The 14,639-nt window shown below is 45.0% G+C and overlaps 1 protein-coding gene across 4 annotated transcripts in view; it reads left to right on the forward strand.

Moving 5' to 3' along the window:
• The first annotated feature begins 9,674 nt into the window (after positions 1-9,674).
• PPM1B (protein phosphatase, Mg2+/Mn2+ dependent 1B) overlaps positions 9,675-14,639 on the forward strand; it is a 63,786-nt gene continuing 58,821 nt past the window's right edge. For 2 of the 4 annotated variants that reach the window (XM_052806356.1, XM_052806362.1), the window contains exon 1: positions 9,951-10,191. The gene's annotated coding sequence lies outside the window, so the exon portion shown is untranslated. Of the gene's footprint in view, positions 9,854-9,949; positions 10,192-14,639 lie in introns of those variants that run through there. The other 2 variants (XM_052806360.1, XM_052806365.1) reach the window with 2 other exon arrangements.

The following is a 14,639-nucleotide window of genomic DNA, read 5'->3' on the forward strand; positions in this document are numbered from 1 at the left end:
ATCATAGTAACTTCCAACTCTAATTCCCTTAGCCACAGTTAATTATAGATATCCCAGCAGTTTCTCTCGGAGTTATTTATTCCAGAGTTTCTTGATAGTTAGCAGGCTAATAAGAGGTCTTCTGGGGGCCCTTTCACTTTCAGAAATACAGCTTTTAAAATGTCAAGTACTATCACCAAGACTTTGTTGGTTTTGTTTCATTTTTGTACTGCAGAGTGTAAAATTCATGAAACTGCTCATTTCTCCAAAGTCGAACATTCACATTTAAAATCCGCTGTCCTCTTGTCACTAGCTTTAAATTATCTTTGAAATCAGAAAATCTTTTCTAATCATTTGAAATACACTTATTTAGTTGGGTAACAGCCTGTTAAAAAGGTATGCATTACACATTTCACTGACTTAGTAGTTCTCCTGTTGACAAAAACAACCTTTGCAACATGCTTATTTTAACTGCAGTCCTTTGGTGGAGTGTGGGAATAGAGTTCATAACACTCATTGTGCAGAGAGACAACATGCCTATTCTTTATATTTTCTCTTTGATAACTGCAACTACTGATTTATTTTTGTGTTTCAAAAACACCACTAGACTTTACTTTCCCTTTGAGGGGTATCAATCCTCTACTTCTTACCTGGCTTGTATTCTTACCAAGATTAGCGGCACTCTGGCTTGAGCAGAGATGAACCCAAAGGCTGTGATCGTGTTGCTAGTTTCCCTTTGCTGAAACAGGAGGGAGTCAGAGCACTTGGTACCTCAAAGGAAGTACACAGCATGCTTAATGTTGACACTATTATTATGGTTGGCATATTTTGATCATCTGATTTTCTCTTTGATACTGATGTACAGTAAAGTGTGAACATTATCTTTAAGCTGCAATCTGATTTTACTGAGCTTTAAGTGCAGCGGAGGGCAGTGTATTTTCTCTTCAGCAACAACATGAACAGCAGGAGCTCTGGAAATTGTAGTGGCAACAGCAGCCTTCTGTTGTGACAGTTCTCTCATAGGTCACCATGGTGAGAATGTATCTGAGTGTTTTGGGGTTTTTTTCTGTCCAGACACTAATATAATTTCTAGAAGCCAGAATAATAGCTTATATAAATTAATACCCTTGTCATGAATAATTTCCATGTGGATATGCTAGTAAGAAATACACACATTTTCTTTTTTAGGAAGGATTTAATAATACTTTCAAAGCTAAATACAACATTTACCTTAAAACAGTTGTTCTGTCTGTTAGTATATAATTGGGAAAAAAACCCACCACTATTAATTGAAAAAAAAACCTTAATAAATAATGACATGGAACCTGGCCTACTTTCTGCTTTGCTTTTCTTTGTGAAGATTAATTATGTGCTTATATGTTTTAACATTAAAAATGTTAATTTTTATACTGTGGGTGCAGCAAGACAATGCAGGGAACGCACCTGGATTTAGCATGCAGAAGGCTAAGTTCTTTCTTTGCTCAGAGCTTAATATTTAAATGGCTGTAATGTGACAAAGTCTCTGACTCGGGCCACTTTGATGGTCAGGGATAGCACTTATCAAACCACACTGCAGAAATGCAGAAAAGGAAGAACTAACTCTTTTTTTTCCTAACAACTTCATGAGGGGCTCCATTTGGAGTCAGTGTTATTCCTCTTGCCAATCATGCTTATTGGCTTTACCTCCCAGCAAGCTGGTGTGCAGCCTGTTCTTACTGGATGGGTTTGCTATTGGTGACTCTTTTAACTGAGTCACCACCAAGTGTTTCCATTAGCAAGTTCACAACCAGTCATGTCTGCAGCTCTGGCCTGCTGGGCCACTTCTGGGGTTGTGCACCACTGGGATGGATACCAGAGAGCACTGCTTAGACATTACAAGACTGTAAAGAAAGAGAGGCCCTTCTCTTGCTGTGGCCTTACTTTTCTTGGATTATTTGATTTCTTGCCACCTTTTCTTTCTACTTAAACTGGTATTCATCAGTTGCATGCATCTATAAATTACTCTACAGCCCCTGCTGCAGTTCAGTTCTTTAGGAAAAGGTTCAGTGACCTACTGAACATACATGAAGTTTCTGTCAGAAGATGATGTTGCCCCCCGTCCTTCAGTCTTTAAAATAAATAAATAAATAAAAAAACTTCTCAAGACCCACTTTGCTCTTCGCTAGTGTTTCAAGTGTGTGTTAGGGCAACCCTTCACGCTGTGCACAGTTTGGTTGCTGGTGGTTTTCCCCTCAGAAGAGTGATGGGTCACATCCATTCCAGTTTAACAGCTCAGCTGATCTTAACAGAATGCCCTCACCAGAAACATCCTTGAATAATATAAGCCACTCATAGATCAGATTGCTTCTGCCTGATGCGTTGCCCCATACTAGGCAGCTTCTCTTACCCATGGGTATATGAGAACAGCGTGTGTTATAGCTCCCTCTCTCACTGGGGCTCTCAAGCTGCTGTTTTCCCTCAACAATGGGGTGAAAAAGAAATGATGGTGAATGGAAATGTGGGAAAGTATTTTTACAGTGTTACTGATTTTATGAAGCAACCTTTGCCACTCTCCCAGGCAATTACTTCTCATAGTTAAAGTAGGAAGGATAAAATAGTGAATTAACAGTAATGATGATTCCATATGAATTAGGAAAATATCACAAAGATTAAGTAGGAAGCTGTTAAATTGTTGTCATTAGATTACTATTAGAGACATGCTTAGGAGAGAAGTGTAAGTGGGCAGGAAAAGGTAGCAATGGAATTGAATCAACAGTAATGTATCTCAGTTCATAGCTGCATATTTCATGATAATCTCTTCAGATTTAATTTTTTTCTTTTTGAATCTCATGCTTATTTTCATTAGAATAGTCTGTACTATATCACATTGTATGTATACAGAATTTGAAAGATGTTTGAAAATTGAGAAGAGTTACCAGAATTCATGTATTTTATGGAGCTTAAAAGCAAGCTTGCTAGCCAAACTTGATCAACTTCTTCAATAACATAACCTTAAAAGATAAGAACATAAGTACTTTACAGTTGATTACGCTTAAGATTTGAACTCTTTTAAAGCGTTTTAAGCTCTCTTAAAATGTTCTAAGCTCTCATAAAATACTTCAGTCAAAGGGTAGAAAAAGTAATCTGAAGTCCAGGTAGTCAGTGAAGAACCAACCAGGGCAGTAATAATGATGAAGACACAATAGGGATGACAGGTGAGAATAGTCTAAGCAACAATTGGTATTCTAACATCAAAGTAAAATGTTTAGCAAGATTTTAGACTGCAAAAGGAGACATATCAACAAGAAGTTAACAAAACGAATGCTGATAGTTTATCTCCCATGCTACCTCCAATACTGCATTGAGTTCTGACCTTCCCAGTAGCATGGAGGAAAAGCGTGAACATATGCTCACAACTTGATTGGGTTACTAAGGCAAAATATTGCTTGTCAGCTAGGATGCTATAGCAGTGTATAGTAGCTTAAACTAACACATTTTACTTCAGCAGCTGGACGAGCTGGGAGCATGCACACAGGCAGTTATTACAGCTTGTCTGTGGAGTAGTAACTTATTAAGCCATGCTACGTCATGGCTTAATTACAAACTGGCTTGACAGCTTGTGGCTGTCTGTCCCTACCCAATTTAACAACGTGAACAAAGCTCAAATGAAGGCAACAGAAATAATCATGGCACATCAACCCCTTCAGTTTGTTACATCTCAAAGCCAGCTCATGGCTGCCTGTGTGGAGCTGTGAATAAGTACTGCCACACTGCCAATTAAGTGCCTGTGTGAAGGCACTTAACCTGTTGCCCAGCCATGCTTAAGATTGCATTTGTCATTCTAATGCTGAAACTGAATGGCATTTCATATCACGCTGTGATAAACTAGAATATTCTGTCCTTCTTTGTCATCCTTTTGAAGTGACGAGCTCCCAGCTGCTAGAGGAAATTTCTGATATTAATCCCCAAAGGTTTTGCTTTTATACTCTTGAGTTAACTGCATTTCTATTTCTCCATCAGTTTAATTGTGTATGGTTTCCTAGTTCTCCTTACTGTTGGTACTTCTGAGCACTGAGTCATCTACAAATTAATTTCCCACCACTTTCTTGCATCAGTGCCATTAAGGAAAATATCTAGTAGGTTTAAGCCCAAAACTGATCTTGGGCAGGGTGGGGGGAAGAAAAGAGAACAACCTTTACTCAGATACTTCACCTCTGATCATTAGATTTTGCTTTATCCTCTACGGATAGTCCATCACCTCCATTAGTCTCTGGTACTGCTCTGCTAATTCCTATCATCTCCTCCTTTATCTAGAAGTTGAATGATATCATCAAGAAAGATGCTAGATTAATCTGGTAATGCCCACCTTTTGTAAACAAACATTACTCTTTCTCATTTCCTGCTATACTTACTTTAAAGAGCTTATGATGAGACAAGTGATTTCATTTGACAGTTTTCTGATTTCTGGAACGGGCATTATCTGTTCTTTCTGCCCAGAGGCTGTAGACTGTGTTTTATTTTCACCTTATATGTGATACTAGCAATTCCTCTCCCTCTTAGCTATTAGCCATCCTGCCCTCTAACCCCATGTTCAACATGACCATCTTTACTGAAAATTGAGACAAAATATGCATTTAGTTTTAGAATCAGATGGAGACTGTCTCTAAACCCACTTCTTCCTCACTGGGAAGTGACATCACTTCTTTCTTACAATATTATGTCACAGCTGGATAACATCCTGCTGGTTTTCCAGGTGTCATATGTAAGGTCTAAATTAACCTGATTTTCCAGATAAATTCTCCCTTCATTCTCACATTTATTGATGTTTGAGATCTTTCCTGAACCAGACCTTTTTTTCTGTTCTGTTATATGCTCTCTGCTTATAATTCTTACCTCTCTCTTGATGCCACTTCTCTTCCACTTATGCCTTGAAGCCTCTGCCCGTAAACCTTTTTGCCTTGTGTGAGATATAGGATCCCAATGGAATTAGCAATTTTGGTTTTAAGATGCCTAAGGCTTCTTCCACATTCAAATTTCTGTTTTCATTATACAAGCTGATTTTATTGCCAGGTCCCTTCATTTATCACAGTTTACCTTTCTGAAATTGAGAATGTTCTACTTTCTTTCACCTCTACCTTTCATCACACAACTTGTGATCACCTACTCCAGGGTTATTATCTACAGTCAGGCCTTTGAGGGCATGTTCTTGAACCATCCAAAAGCTTTACTTCTTACAGGCTCAGTGACAGTTTGGAGGAGGAATTCATTGACTACCACAGTCCAGAATGTCTGGCCCCAGCTAGAAGTAGCATGTATTCCCCAAACTATTAACTGGGAATTTGAAATCTCACTGGCTGGTTCTTTGTATCCAAGTGGTACCATCTCTTTAAGAACAGGGAGTTTTCTAGCTGCCTCCAAAACTTCCACCCAGGGGCCTGTAATGATCTCACAGCCCTCTCCTCTCAATACACTCTGTAACCATGTTTTCCAAAAATAAATTGGAACTAAATTATGAGCTGTTTTATTGCCTATGTTTTATCTGCAGAACATTGCTTCCTTAATATAGAATGTTACTACACATCTTTATTTTTACTTCTGTATTTCCTCAATGGCAAATCCCCTCTAATCCACATGTCCCAGTTAGGAACTCCACAAGTTGTGGGGTTTTTTATTGCAAGGGGGGTAGCCTGAGCTGTTTTGTGAAATTCCTCCATTTTTTTCCCCAAATGCTGGAAATAGGATAGCCACTTTTCAGTTATTACATTTTGACACAGTAACATTACTTGTTTTTTGCCTTTCTCTGTATCTGTGCCTTTTTCTTTGCTACGCATTGCACATTCTTCCTATTCCCCATTGCTGTATTAGCATTTAATCTTCCTCTTGTTGAGCAAAACCAAGGTGAAATATTACACAAATCTTTCCAAATTTTCTCTACTCATTTCTTAATATGAAGATAACCCTATTATCTGTGGTGATTTCCTTCCTTTCTTTACACATGGTGTAATCTAGAAGGGGTATGCAGGGAAGTGGTGAAGAACTTAACTACTGTTGTTTAGTCAATTAATTTCCATGGGAAGTTACTCAGCTGAAAATGAAAGAGCTTGTTTGCTTTGCAGATAAAAAAATATTCATGTACCATGAATATTTTCAGTGTCTGAGAATGCTTTCTTGTGAAACTAGAGCAGTTGCCACTTGTGGTCAAACCAGTGTGAAGGCCAGTTCAAACACCAGATGGATACATGATTCCAATGAAAAGCTAACTTTTTCAAAAACAGAGGTAAAAGTTGAGATAACGATGTGAAAATGCTGTCAGATCGAGTAGCTTCCCAAAGTTACTGATATTTAGTCAAGACCTGTTTTACACTCATTCATTTGAATGTGAAACAAATTTAATTATTGAGATTCATGAACAGCTACTCCTAAAAGGACAAATCTGTTCACCAATAGAACAATAGAACATTAAAAAAAAGGGAATTTTAAAAACTCTATATGGTAAGAACTCACTTTCATTCCTCTTAAGTGCAGTATCAAATAAAGTTGTTTGCAAATTACCTTTATCCTGTACAATCTATTTCCCATTTATTGGTTAGCATTTCTATTGTTCATAGTTATTTTCATCACCACTAAGAATCAGATGGACATTGCATGTATTAAAAAATGCACACACTTTCAGGCATGCATTACTGCCAATCCAACACACATGTATGCTCACAAGCAAATATCCTTCTTTAGTAATCCTACATGAAGCTTAACTGGGGCCAGCCACGAAAAGGCACAAAATCCCTAGATTAGCCATTAACTCCACATTGCCACATACAACCATTATTTCACCTACTTATTACTTCACCCACCGACCCTGCTGCCTGTTGCTGTGCTGCTTGCCTCTTGCCACACACACACCTCTTGAGCAATCCCAGCATTTAGTTTTAGCCCACACAGACCAGCCAGATATGCACATTTTCTAGTGATTAGGAATGTGCTGTTTACGCTGGGTTAAGGACTCGTGTGCATGGTGTAGATTTTTAGTTAATCTCTAACGTTTAAGCAGGTCATATTTGAGAAGCAGTAGGGGATATGATTTATTACATTAGAGATAATGTAGGGTAATATTTATTATTTTGGGAAGTCAATTCTGTAAAGGTTGTACTGGTAGTGAGGTGATACGATAATGAAGTATTTTATTTTTTCTAAATTTATTATAAAATGATATATTCAGTTAGAGCTGAAGGTGAAATGAAGGGGACAAGAACGAAAGCGTCGAACCTAGAAGCAAGAAGAAAGGCAAGGTCTGAAGGTTTGAATGACAACTGAAAGACTACCTTGTAATTTCCTTCAGTATTTCTGTACAGTTTTGTTTTAGTAGTCACTGTGGGAAGAATGGCTGCTTAAATTAGTAAATTAGATGGAAGAGTCAGTAGCAGCTGAGTATACCTTGGTCATACTGAGCAAAATTATCTAATGCTACCTATGGTAACTCTCTGGCAGATAGCCAAGAAGCAAAGTAGAGGGTGTAAACAGAGAACTGATAAAATTACAGGCCAGTTCTGTACCTGGTGAAATCTGTGCAAGATTTGCCATTACTTTAAAGAGTGACAGGCTCTCAAAAAATTCCTGGTGAACCACATTAAATAAAAACTATTTCAAAAGTTCAGTAAGTATCTAGGCTGAATGAATTTTACATTCATCAACCTGAAGATATAGCAATTTTTAGCCAGATTTGTCATTGCTTTAATAATACATGAATTGTGTTTAAATAGCTATGAGATCTAAGCCTGAGGGGGAAAAAAAAAAAAAAATCCCTAGCTAGATGTATAAAAGTATCTTGAGTCCCAGATCATGTGGACACTGCATAGTTAACTAGGTTGATTGGCAGCTGGGTCTGGGTGCTTGAATTAGCTTGTCTATGAGCAAGTTTTCTATGACAGAAGGCTAACTGCAGGCTCAGTGTTCTGGCTGTTTCTGAACTTGCTCTCAAGTGCCTGTGCTGAGGCAATCTAGGTTTCATTCTCAATCACTCTTATCAACTGGCAGAGAGCTGTGGGAAGCAGCACTGTCACGCTGGAGTGACCTTTCCCATCTTCTCGTTGCAGAGTACATGCACTTGAACCCACAGAAAGCAAAGCTTCAGCTCTTAGAAATGCAGTCGCATCAGTTACCTGAGCTCAAAGTGCTCCAGAGCTCTGTGTAAGGATTTTCTAACGTGAGTGGTGGTGCTGATGACCTTAAAGCTGCATAGCGTTTTCTGTACTGTGGACATAACGCTAGAGAGCCTTGGAAAAATAATCCCATAGTGTGCCTTTATTGAAGACTGGGAGAGAATGCCAACTCCAGAAGGGAAAGTTCCCATCTTTTTCAGGGCCAGCTCCTTTGCAAACACTCCAGAAAAGACAGATGGATAAATAAAAATCCTGCATAAACTGTGTTTCAACCTATGATCTCAAGTCCTGCATACAAGTGTTCATTCATACTGATGTATATAGTGTATGGGGAGGAAACACCTCAACAGAAGCGGACGAGGGCATCAGTAGACTATCATGTGAAAATTTGTATGTCATTCGTACGGATGGTACACTAAAGTTTGGGCGCTCAGGAGTGTAAGGGAAGGACACCCCTTCTCAGTCATTAGCTTACAAGGAAAGACTATAGTGTCTAACTGCAGCCAGCAGAACTGCTGTACAGGGCTGCAGAGCAAGGCAGGAGTTGGGTCCCGTTCCTGAGTGATGAACCCCAGCTGGCTACAGCCCATTGATTGGGAAAGATGGGAATCTCAAGGGATTATGAAGCATCTGGCAGATGTTCATGTTCCTTCCTGAATAAACATTTTGGTTTGGGGTGAGAAAGAAGTTAAAGGGTAGGTGAGCCCATGTAGGGGCTAATTACACCCTCCCACGGGGAGGCTCTCGGTGGAGCCGGAGGGGCCGACGGCTGAGAGCAGTTGCCACTCGCGCCCTCCGGCAGCTGCCGTTACTTTTCAGGCGGGGCGTCCTCAGCGGGCCCGGTGCGGTGCTCGGTTCTCTCCCCCCAGGCCGGCGGCGGAAAGGAACGCCGAAGACGGAGGCACCGCCAGCCTCACTCTTCACTGTGGGGAAAACGGCACCTCCGCCCATCGGGCCGTGAGCCGCCGCCGGCTTAACCTCCCGCCTCGTCCCCCCCGGGCGCGTGAGGCTCAACGGCTCCCACGGGCTGCCGCGAGGCCCCGCCCTCCGGCAACGAGGAGACGGGCCCCGCGCTCCCTGATTGGCTGGCGGTGATGTAATCGCGCGAACATACGGGTAACTCCTTGCCGCCCCCCGTGGGACAGGGGGAAGGCCGTGCACCTCTCCCCCTCCCCGCCCGCCCCGCGACCAATCGCTGTGCGGAGCGGCGCGCGGGCCGGGACGCGCTCTACGGCTCCGCCGGGGCCCGCCGGCCCCGCTTTATTGGCAGGGGCGGCGGCCAATCAGGAGAAGGCAGCCACCGGCCGATTCACGCCCGTTTCGCGAAGCGGCGGCCGGGGCGAGAGAGGCTGCGGGACTGGCGGCGCTGAGAGCCAATGGCCTGCAGGCAAACTGCGCCGGGCGGGAAAGGATGTGGCGGGGGGGAGGGAGGCTGGGAGGGGCAAGGGCGCTCGCTGACAGCCGCTTTCGTCAGTCCTGCCCAGGCTACGAGGCCGGATAAAAAACAGTGCGGAGAAAGAGCGTCCGTGCGCTGGCACCTTGACTGACAAGAGCCGCAGCCAATAGTTACCAAAGCAGAGGGAAAAGGCCCAATCAGGAAAAAGCTTTCGGGCGGGGCTGGCGAGTGAGCGGCGAACGGATCGACCAATGACGCTGAGGAAGGGTAGAGTCAGCAGGACGGGCGGCCAGTAGCCGCCGGGAGGGGACGGGACGGGATGAGCGACGGGCAGCGGCAGCCAGTAAGCTGGGAAGGACGCGAGGCGGCCCGGCCGGGAACGGCAGCGGGGCGGTGTGGGCGGGGCAGGGGGCCGTGCCCCGCCCGCCCCTCCCCTCCCGGAGCGCTCTGACGTGGGCGGTGGGGAGGGCGGGCCGAGCGGCGGCCTTTGGGACGGGGGCTCCCAACATGCCCGCGCTGCTGGCGGCGCTCGGAGTGCGCGAGCGGGCGGCGATTGCGGCCGGCGGCGGCCAGCGCGGGGCGGCCCGCGCCTGAGGCCGAGCCAGGCGCCCCTCCCCTCACCCGGGCCGGGCCCTGCAAGGGCCGCCTGGGGCCCGGACGCCGGCGCTCGTCCGCCGACAGGTACAGGGGTCGGGGCCGGCCGTAGGGCACGGGCGAGCGGGTCGCGTCCGCGCCGGGCCGGGCCGAGGCAGGCAGAGAGGGGGAAGGGGCCGAGAGGCCGGGCCGGGCCTGGGCGCGCGTGTTACCGAGCGGCAGGGCCTGCGCGCCTGCCGTGGGAAGCGGGGGCTGGCAGCGCCGGCCTGCTCCGTGGGGCCGGAGGGGCGGCGGGTGAGGCCTGCTGCGTGTGCCTCCAGCGGGGAGCGGGCAGGCGCCGCGCAGGCCCAGCCTTCGCCTCTGCCCGCCGGGGGGGGAAAGGAGGGCCGGGGGGGGGAAAGGAGGGCCGGGGGGAGAAAGGAGGGCCGGGGGCCGCGCTGACACGGCCTCCCGGCGGCGGAGCCGGGGCTGCCGGGGCAGGCGCACGGGGGAGGGACGGCGGGGAGGCCGAGCCCGCCGGTGTAGCTGGGGCTGGGGGCCGGCGGGCCCGCCCTCTGTGCGCCGCGGTGGGGCGCGCCGGGGCGGCGGCAAGGGGGGCCCGGCGACCTAGGCCCCCGCACGCCAGCCGCTGCCGGGAAGGGGGCGGGGAGGGGAGAGGGAGCCGGCGGGACGGCCGGCCCGGGCCCCGTGCGGGTAGTGCGGCGTGCGGGGCGGGGAAGGGGCCGAAGGCGGCCGGCGTGCCGGTAGCTGCGTGCGGAGCGCGGTTAGGGGGCGGCGGGCCGGGCCTGTGCACGTGCATTGGCTGGGTCCGGGGGAGTGGCGGGCCGGGGGCCGGCGGGGCCCGGTGTTGACTGACGGGGTGGGGTGGTGGGAAGTGGCGAGCTGCGGGTACGGCCCTGGTGTCGGAGGGGGAAGCTGTCGTTAGGCCTGGGTGCTTGCGACGAGCTGGAGGTGTGCGGAGGGGATGAAGTCACAGGCAGATGGGCAGTGCCTGGGCACCTTTAGCCTGGAAGGGGAAAGAAGTTGAAGGTGCTTCTCTGTTGTAGTTTGGAGCTTGCTAGCTCTGCGAACCCAGTGGAGGTAAATGTGGATATACTTTTACTATAACCTGTAGCTAGTCGAAGGGAGGGAGTCGTTTTGGTGGGCTGGAGGCAGCTGGAAAAATCTGTCTGTGTGTTGTTTTGTGTGCTGTGGTAGGTAGAGGGATATGCTTATGCCGTGGGGATGCAGATGGTGCGTGAAACCACATGTTTTGAGGAATAGTGGTGCATGAAGGCCTATGAATTTAAGAGTGGTAGGTAAACAATCTTGCGTGTGTTGTGAGAAGCAAGGTGATAAGTTGGCTGGCTTCTAAGTTGTGGAGGAGGGAGGCTTTGGGTGGTAAGCCTATGTACAACTTACAGGCACAGTGGTAACAGGTTGCTACAAGGTTCTGAACTTGTTTTGTTTGGTGGCCAGTGTGGTTAAACTTAATGTGCGAGACCTTCGTGTGTAATATGAGATGGTATGTGGACAGAAAGGCATGCATGTTCTTACTGTGTGTAAGTTGGTTTGTCTGTTGCTTGTGCTGAGCGTTGAGAGATGCCTGGCTGTCACCAACTCAGTGAGCTCTGTTTCTTGTGTGTTGAGATGGACTAGGGCAGCAAGCAATGTGGCTTGTGTCCTGGGAACATGAGAGAAGCTCTGAATTGGTCTCAGCTATGATGAAATTGAAAGTCTGGATGTTTGTTGTTTAAGCCATGGGATACAAATTGGAGAACATCTAGCAAATGCCACATGTTGGGGACATGATAGTGCTGTTTGGAGAAAAGTCTGTGCATGTCCTGGGGAGTTGTAGCACTGTAGGTATCTATATTTGTGACAGGTGTCAGGTATTGTAAATTCCTGTCTGTAAGAGAATCAATGCACTTTTCTTGTGGGTAAATTTCTGGGGATTACCATGGATTATAAGAAAGTGAGGGGGCTTGGGTGGATATTTAGAAGTAGAAGTGAATGGTGGAGTCTTTGAAAGGTTTGTGTGCATTTGGAAAGGGGGGGTAGGATGAATTTGTGGGGATTATGCATATACAGGGTAAAGATTATGTTAGGCTGTGTATACATGTGTGTATCAGGTGAATGGTATTTGTGCAAAAGGGAAACTGGAGTTTTCGTATTGCTGAGTTAGTGGGAACTCTAGTCTGTGTATGGAGAGAGTAGGCAGGCATTTTTGGCTGAGGCTATGAAAAGTTGAAATGGTGTGGGGGAGGGATGATGAACTGGGTCCGGGGTCCCAGGTGTGTCCTGAGAAGGTGGGAGGCTCTGGGGATTCTTTGCTCCTCATGGTATGGAGAGAAGTATTTTATAGTTGTGACAGCTGGTGGAAAGTAAAAAAAGTGAATGAAGATGAGGCAATTTGTGACTGTTATGAATATTATCAGATTAAAGGTGGTTACAGAATAGTCAGGGGGGTTCTGTTAAAGGCGCTTTTTTGTTTGTTTTCTTCTGTTTGTTCCACTGGGTAAATTGTCCATTAACTTTAAGGGTAAACTTTTGCTGAAACTAGCACTTATAATGGTGTTGATAGGTCAGCAGCTAACTAAAAGCACTTAATGTGGTGTAGACAAGCCTCATGTATGTATGTATGGGTGTCTATTATATATATTTATTATATTCATTATATATACCTTAACACTTTAACTGAGTGCACGTGTCCAGAAGGTATGGAGTCTTTTGGACTGGATGTATGCTTGTGTTTGAAAGAGGGTTAGTGCATAAACATTTGAGGGTCAGAGATCTGTGAGAAGACTGTCTGTTTAGAATGGAAAGATGTTTGGCTGAGGTGGAAATGATGAAAAATTGCATGTGTATCCCATGTTCTGTGGGTTTGTGATAGTATGTATTATTTGTTTACACAGCCCCTCATTTCTTGTTCTGCACAGATATTTAGAGGAGTTTGTTATATAGGATAGTGATTTAATTAAGGAACATAGTATCAAGATGAGGGGAACGGAATTAATGTAGTATGGAGAGGGCTGTATAGAGAGTGCATAGAACCCATTTTTCTTTTATTGCGGTAGCTGTGAGATGGCCAGTTACTGAGCTAGGGAACTAGAGAAAGAAAAGGCTAGTCTCATAGTACTTATCCTGGATAATCCAGTTCCCTTCTTGTCTCTGGAATTATCATTGTTCACTTAAACTTTTCCAAGGGTGGTCACTAGTGTGTGCTTCTGACTTACTAAACTTGACACCATGTCTTGCAGAAATGTCACCCCATCACGATTGAAATTAAAGCTTGTGAAATCTGTTTGTTGAACGTAGTCTTTTAAGGTGCTCAGTGTCAAGAACTACCACTCTCAGAGGGGGTGATTGAGAATAGTGAGTATTTCTTACATGAATGTGTTGCCTCCATATTAAAAAAAGGGAAAGGCAGTAAAAATCCACTCAATATTAGATGTAAAAATCTGTGTCTGTGAAGCATTTGTATTATAATAATGACTATCACTCTTGGAGCAGGGTTTATTTAGACTGCAGCAAGGGATGGAGTTGTATATAGAACAATGTTCAGAGAATACCGTCCATCTTGAATGAAGCAAACTGCAGAACACCTAGCTGAATGCTACTACCATAATGTTCCTAAGGGAGGTGCATGTGGGTTGTTTTTGTTAGTGTGGTTTTTACATAGTTGGTTTTGGTTTTTTTCCCTCCAAAAAAATCTTGAGAATTGAAATTGATCATTTGGTAGTGTCTTGGATCATCAGTCCAGTAGGAATGCTTAAATCTGCCACATAGGCCTGCAGCTGTAGCTTAGTAACTAGTAAATAGCTGTTCTTTTCCAGTCAGCACTGGAAGATAGCTAGCTAACCATTGGTTTTTGCAAGCACAGTCCCTTCCAAGTGAATGGGAAGGCCTTGGTGAAAGAATCCAAGCTGTAAACACTGTGTGGGTTGTAGAGAGTGATTACTGTAACAGGTCATGCATATCTTTGTGTCCATAGTTGTTTTTTTCCTCTAATACCGATTCTTTCTGCCTGCCACCTTAATGGTATCAAGTATGCTTTTTTTTTTTTTCAATTCTTGCCACCTTGTCCAACAAGTTTTCTCATCTCTCTGACTTAAGTGCTGCACTAGTGTTTCTCCACTTCTCTGTGAAAATGAAGAAGAATCCTTCAGATCTTGGCCCTTTTAGCAACCCAAGTGATTTTATCTGAATATTGGTCCTCTCAGTAAATTGGAGGAGAGCAATGGTGATTTCTTTGGAAAACTGTTAAAGTAAAAATTTTTGTTATCTTGGCTCCTTCTCTATTTGTCACTCTTTTCATTCTGTGCTTCAGTTGTTTATGCTTGATCATCTTCAAAATTTGGCTTATAGATGTACAGGGTGTGAGCTGTGGCTTCTTCCTTCTCACTGTCTGTTAGCAGTGTGAATGCAGGATAAATGTTATATGAAACTTCAAGAGGGGTCTGGTTTAGCCCTGGTCTTCAGCCTATCTAGTATGTATATAATCTTCAGGGAATTTAAATTCAAAATCTGGACAAGTCATTGCAGGTTCTTAATTT

This window comes from Harpia harpyja, chromosome 13 (genome assembly GCF_026419915.1).
Source record: "Harpia harpyja isolate bHarHar1 chromosome 13, bHarHar1 primary haplotype, whole genome shotgun sequence".
In the NCBI taxonomy this organism is placed as follows: Eukaryota; Metazoa; Chordata; class Aves; order Accipitriformes; family Accipitridae; genus Harpia; species Harpia harpyja.